Source organism: Solanum dulcamara, chromosome 1 (genome assembly GCF_947179165.1).
Source record: "Solanum dulcamara chromosome 1, daSolDulc1.2, whole genome shotgun sequence".
NCBI lineage: Eukaryota > Viridiplantae > Streptophyta > Magnoliopsida > Solanales > Solanaceae > Solanum > Solanum dulcamara.
In genome coordinates this window covers 8,754,347-8,762,042 of record NC_077237.1, presented here as the reverse complement: position 1 = coordinate 8,762,042, position 7,696 = coordinate 8,754,347, and positions in this window count along the sequence as shown.

Sequence of the window (7,696 nt, the reverse complement as noted above, 5' to 3'; positions counted from 1 at the left end):
TAAAAGATGCTCTCAACTTGCTTGGACAAAGACAAGCTAGGAAGTATGCCATACTAATTATATTGCTCTACTTAAACGTGTGTATATAGCTTAATCTTCTATATGGATGTGTTCGATATGGAGGAAAATATTTTTTAGAAAAAATCATGAAAATATTTGAAGTATGCTGATAACAATAACATATTATGTTAATTTGGTGAATCTTCATATTAGGGGAACTGTAAACATTAGAATTATATTGAATTTAAATTCGTAAATTAATTCAGACTATATTAAATTTAAGAAAATAGTCCAAATGATGTGACAATCCAAGTCAAATAAATGATCCACTAAAAGCACACTATGTGTCAAAGTTATGTGACAATTCAAGTCAGATTAAATGAGCCACTAAAATCACACCATGTGTCAAAGTTATGTGACAATCCAAATCAGATTAAATGAGCCACTAAAATCACACCATGTGTCAAAGTTATATGACAATCCAACTCAAATTAAATGAGCCATTAGAATCATGCCATGTGCCAAAATTATGTGGCAATTCAAGTCAAATTAAATAAGCCACTAAAATCATGCCGTGTGTTGAAGTTATGTAGCAATCTAAGTCAAATTAAATGAGCCACTAGAATAATGCCACGTGTATATGTGACATGTTCTGACCAATCAAATTAAAGCTCTTCACCAAAGAAATCTGATTGGTCAGTTCAAATAAACCAATCAAATCACACCCTTATACCTCTCCCTACAACTATAAATAGGGGTCCTCATTATTCTCAGAGGGTTTTTTAAAAGAACAAGAAGCAAGAAGAGAGCTTGTGGATCAAAAGCCACAAATTTTCTACAAAGTTCAAATAATCAAATTCAAGCTCAAGTTCAAGATCAAGAACGAAGGAAAATATCAAGAAGTTCAAGATCAAGTTACTTGTTTATATTTATTATTCGTCATGACCATACAAGTGTTCGTGACGAATAATTCAAATCCAAATTTGAAGACGAAGATTCAAGATCAAGCTATTCAAGCCCTTGACTCTAAATTAAATTCAAGTTCAACATATTTCATATTATTTGAAGAATCAGAGGATTATCATAGAAATTGTAATACGCACTACATTTTGAAATAAAATATTACTCTTTGTTACTCCTATTTTCCGATCTTGATTATTTATTTTTCTCGGCTCAAAAATTTATTGTTTACGGGAACATACATAAATTATTTTGTGCTATCATCAGGATTTCAGCGCTGAAACGTTGGGGAATTTGACATGACCCCTACCTTGTTTCATAGATGCAAACAAAAGTTACAAAAATGAAAGGGGGCTATATATCTGACCTTCATCATCAAAAGCAGGCAACATTAATGTTACCTAAGCACATTTTGTTAATTATGTTGGCCAAGAACCTTAACAATCTATGTACTAAGTAGATTTGTTTATGTCATCACAGAAGCATACTAATAATGTGCATGTTAATATATTGTTGATAACAATTCAGTGAATCTTCACATATAGAATAAATGTTACCTAAGCACATTTTTATTGTTGATAACAATCTCATAATATCTATGTAAAGGATATTATTGAGTCGGAAAATCTAATAATCTTCGGTCAGTATTGTCATATGAATCAATTAAAAATGAAAGTTCAAATTTAATATACGCTGACCTATAATAAGCAAAATAAAATTAGAAAATACAACACAATTTAAACGTGAACAATATCTCTTTTCTACCATCTTGACAAAGTAAAATTTAAAAGTAAAATTTAGATATGCTATTGTTTGATGCTAGTTAACCAAATTGGACCAATTTTGCAGCTCGTTTTTTCTAACTTGCACAAATACAATATAAGAAGTTACTCAAATTACATTTGACCATTAACTCTATCTTTTATATATGTACATGTACCTATATTGAATCCTTTCTGACTTTTTCGTGTGATTATATTTTTATATTTTAAATCCCCTTAATGAATATTATGGTTACGCCACGAGTTCGTCGTATGTTTTAGTGGCAAAGGCCCTTCTTTGATATATGAAAGGAAGCAACCCATCATGAAAAACTCCTCTCTCTTTTTAAATATCAACTCAAAGTCTTTTTTCTATTGTGAATCCAACAACTGGAAGAGTTTGCGGAGATGGGTGAGTTGCATAATAGAAAATTTGTAGGTCACTAAATCGTTGAATTTGAAATTAAACTATCTACCTTAGACGAATAACATTGAGACTTTCAATGGTCCTTTCCCAAAACTAATATATGTCTATAAATGGACTTTTATAAGATTACTACTTATAAATTTTTAATTAACCCTAAACATATTGTGCTTAATTTTTTTTTGGTAACTGTAATTTTTATTACCAGATTATCAATATAAACAACTTTGAAGCTCAGGACATGGACATAGTCCCCAGTCTCAGAGCTCATCAACTTGTCATCAAAACTATTTTACTAGCTAAATTAAGGATAGAAATTTAAGCTATTCATATATCCTACTAGTTTGGGAATCATACTTCCTCTACAATGAATTTCCTGGATGAGTTGCCTGATAATTACCTCTGTACTTCTCCTCTTTTGTTGAAATATTTTGTTGTTCCTTTCTTGCAAAATGTAGTATATAGTTGCTGCTAGTGTCATTCTGTATACTTCAGTGTGTATTGCTTTCTTTGATGCATGAGTAATAGCCCAGTTCACCTTTTCATCCCACTCTTTGCTAGTCCTTGTGATGGATAGACATTGTAGTAGTTTCTGCCAAACTTCATTGCTCACAGCACAGCTGAAGAATAAATGTTGATGAGCTTTAAATTCTGTGTTACATAGTGAGCATGTTGAGTCAATTTATATCCCCCATTTGTCTAGTCTATCCTTTGTGTATAGTCTTCTTTGTATAGCCAGGTACATGATGAATATCTATTTAGGATTTCCATGGTTATTGCATACCAACCTCCTCTATGGTACCTTAGTATATGCTTTTCTCAACTGCCTGTGATGCTGAATGCTAATGATTTCATGGTCTTTGCCACTTGCAGTCCTACTTCTGTTAACCACTACCCTGCTTGAAGAATTTTCCTCACAATCCAAGAGGCTTGGTTGGATGATACCTCCCATGGTGTTCTTCCCTTCAGGTAATAAGTATGAACCCATACAATTCATAGCTTGTCCTTTTTCTTTGCCAGATTCCATAGATGCTTAAGTATGGCTGAGTTGTTCCACGCACATATTTTTGATATGTTAAGTCCTTCTACAACCTTTGGATAGCATAGTATTTTCCAAGCTATAAGAGCTTTCCCTTTAGTTTGAGTATCCCCAATCCATAAAAATCTTTTGCAGATTACTTTCACTTGCTGTAGCACTTTCTTTGGTAGTAGGAAAATTTGAGATCGAAAGGCTTGAATAGAGCTAAGGACACTTGGTACCAACTGAGGCCTCCCTGCATAGGATAGTAATTGTACTGTCTATATATTTATTCTTCCCAACATCTTGTCTAGCAGTGATTGGCATTGATTTATTGTCAGCTTCTTAGAACTCAGAGTGACTTCTAGGTATTTGAAAGGTAATAACCCCTTTCTGAACCCTGTGCGCTGCAAAATTTGACTTTGAATTACTTCTGGGACTCTTCAAAACTATACACTGCTCTTGGCTTGATTGGCTACAAGGACTAATATTTAGAGAACTCTTGAAAGCATTCATATAGCTTAGTAGTGGATGACATGTCCCCTTTGCTAAATAGGAGCAGGTCATCAGCAAAGCTTAGCTGTATGATCTATTGTTTCTGGCACCTGGGGTGAAACTTAAACTCCTTGTTTGATCTTAATGTTTTCAGCAGTCTAGTTAAATACTCCATGGCCAAGACAAATAGGTAGGGAGATAGTGGATTCCCCTTGTCTCACCCTTCTCTCTGCCTGAAATGGAGGACTTAGGCTTTCATTAATCATAATAGAGTAAGAGACTGTCTCAAGAGATCTCATGATCCATGTAACAAACATAGCAGGAAGTTGTAAACCATGTAATACTTCCTCCAAAAAATTCCACTCTAAAGAGTCATAAGCATTTTGCATATCTATTTTAAACAAACATCTTGGTGATATCCCTTTCCTCTTATAACCTTTAACTAATTCATGACTTAATATCACAGTATCAATTAATATTCTACCAAGTACAAAGGTAGCCTGACTAGGATATATAAGATAATCCATTACATTCTGCAATCTAGATGTGAGCATTTTTAAAATTATCTTATAGATGGTAGTGCAACAAGAAATAGGCCTATACTCTCTAATAGAACTGGGATGTTTCACTTTTGGTATAAGAGTAACATAAGTCATATTAATGAAGGAATACATCTCAGTTGTGTGGAAAAATTGTAATACAACCGTAGATACCTCCTCTTCTATGATTGGCCAAGCTTTTTGAAGAAGCATGCATTGAAACCATCTAATCCTGGTGCCTTGTTAGCATCAATCCCTTTTAGTTCTGTTAAAACATCCTCACTAGTGAAAGGTTTGATGAGTGCCAACTGTTGAGTTCTTGTAAGCAATGATCCATCCCTGAGTATTACTGGTTTAATGGTAGGTATAGAGGGACTTGATTCTTCTAGAAGTTTTTGATAAAACCTCACATCTTCCCTGATGATTGCATCTGATTCTTTAAGAATTGTACCATCATCCTTGGTGAGCATAGAGATTTGATTCTGAGATTTCCTTTCTTTCATACTGGTAAAAAAATATGTTTTGTTTGAGTCTCCTAATTTGAGCCATTGCACTATAGATTTTTGTTTGTATATTGATTCTTCAATTAGACTCCACTTAACCAACTGTGCCTTGGCCTGTTTTGCAGCATATTCTGTGGGATAGGTGTACTCCTCATTTGACTTTGTATTGTTTCAAGTTCTCTTCTAAAATGCTGGACGATCTTAGTTGTTACTCCTTTATAATCCTTCTGATTAAGCTTCTGCATTTCTCTTATTACACACTTCAGGTTGTGCCATATGCTTTTCATTCCTCCCCCTTTATCTGCCAACTATCATTTATCTTGCTCCTAAATTCTGGATGATGGGCTAGACAATTATAAAATATGAATGGTTTCTTCTTACTATCCCTTTGTTCCTCCACTACTATGCTCAGAAGTGAATGGTCTGAGAAGAGAGGGTCCATCACCATTACTTGCGTTGGTGGCATTTGCACTATCCATTCTGTATTAACAAGTTCCCTATCAATCTTGCTATACACATGCCTATTTGTCCATGTAAATTGCCTCCTAACTGTAGGTAATTTAGACAGATTACACTCATTCAAGCACCTTCTAAAATCCTTTGTTTCTGCCCCTTGCACTTGACTACCCACAGGCCTATCTTCTGGTCTCAGAATTGGAATTGAGTTAAAGTCCCTCATAATCAACCATGGCTCTATAATCTGATTATTTATGTAATGTACTGCTTTCCATAGTGTCAATCTAGAAGTTATTGTGTGAAACCCATATACTACAGTAAAGAAGAATTGAATATCATCATGTTTAAATTGCACCTTGCCATGCATATGATGTGCTGATAAGTCCAACTTAGTAAAATGTACTACACCTGGGTCCCATATCATCCAAATCCTGCCTCTTACAGTATTTGTAGCATTAGTACACCATTTTCGTCCTAGCGTTATTTTAGTTATAATACTACTAACTTTATCATCTCTAACTCTATGTTCATATATAGCTATAAGTATCACTTTATTCTTCCTGATGAACAACTTCAGCTCCTTATATTTTATCTCTTGGTTGAAACCTCTCACATTCCATTACTAACATATTTGATAAAGAGGTTCAGGTGGTACTTCATTCTGCCTTTCCTCTGTTCCTCCACTTTGTTGGCCAATGTCATATGTACTATCAGCTTGGACTGCTATATTGTTGGAGTTACAACTCTGACCTTGCATTACTCCTTGCCTGGCTGATCTAAGCTTCACCGTGTGCCATTCCCCCTGGCCATTTTCAGTATTACTCTCTATGGTTTCCTTCTCTTCATCTGGAATTATTATTTGTGAACCTTTATCTTTTCCTTATTCCTCCCTTCCTGCACTGCTGGTCTCCATTCTTTCCTTTGTCCCTGTCCCTGCCCTTTCTTTATAGGTGCTACATCTGGTTTGGCTACACAGGTATGTCTCACTTGTAAATATTTTTGACAGAAAATAGGCTTCCATTCATACCATATTTGTTGGTCAAAGACTCTACCCTTAGGATCTTTGATCTTATTCATCTTGGGTAATGTTCTGATCACATCCATTTCAACAAGTATTCTTGTAAAAGATATTCTACTCGCTTGTGTTGTACATTCATCCGCATACAGTGGGTGGCCTTAACTACTCCTAATCTTGCTCAATACAACAGAATTTCAACCATTAAGAGGCAAGTTTGGTAGTTTGATCCACAATAGTGTTGTAGTTAGGATTTCCTCTTTGAAATTAAACTCCGGCACCCATGGCTTCATAATCACAAGTCTTCTCACTAAGAAATGAGGTCCTGAACATAATACCCTATGTCGTTCTTCTTCATTAGGAAATCTTACTACAAAGTATCCATCAGCATGATACGGAACCACTGGTTTGGTAGAGGACAAACCTTGACTTAGAATAAACCTTTCCATAGCTCTAATTGAAGGTACTGTACCAACCATATGACTACAACTGAATGATTCCATTTCACATCATCTGCATCTATATCCTCTTGTAAAATCTCTACTATTTTACCCTCAATAATTAATGGAGCTATATAGTTCAGATTCATACCTCGAGCAGCCAGACGAGTAGTTGCAAACAAATTCAGCCAAGGCTTCTCAGGTGCTGGTTCGAGTAGATCAAGCTTTTTTTGAGCATTTCGTGCAGATCTGGATCCTGCTACTGTTCCATTGGTCTCCTGCAAGGCTTGCTGAGTTTTACCCCCAACTTTTTTATACTGTGATAGTTTTGGCTAGTGTTCACTCCTAATCGTCTTTCCATTGTCCAGTACTGATCTCCTCTCCGGAATGCTTATAACCCTCTCTGGTGTTGTTAGTAGCTGCTCAATCATCTGCGTCGCTATTTGTGTTGGTGCTCTGGTTGAGCTTGTAGCAATTCCATGGAGTATTTCCTCTGCGTTTTGTTTTTGCATGCCTTTGCATGGTCGACCTCTCCCCATTTCCGGCGAGGTACAAGTTAGTGCACACTAACGTGCTCCAGAGCTCAGAGAGAGAGGATTTTTTTAGTGAGAGGTTTAATTTATTTAAATTAAATATTTTTAACATATTAAATCTTATCATAATTATTAGAAGAGATAAAAAAGGAAAAATTACTTGATTGAGTGCTTTTTAAAAAATAATTACTGATTTTGGCGATATTTTTTATTTATTACCATTTATAGTAATACATAGCAATACTATGATAAATCTACATTTGTATTAAAAGTGAATTATGCATACAATATAAATGTATTATAAGTGTTTTAAAATATATATTATGTTTGTGTAGTAAGATACTAACATAATATATTATAAGTCTATTAAAGTATGCGATAAATGTATTATCCATCTATAAAACTTGTATTATATATGTTTTATAAATAGTTCTCTGCAATATGTATTAAAACTGTATTATAAATGTATTATAAATGTTCAGTGAATTTTTTTTATTGCTATAGATGGTAAATATTTTCTTAATATTGTATATTTATGTAAGTTTCCCATAT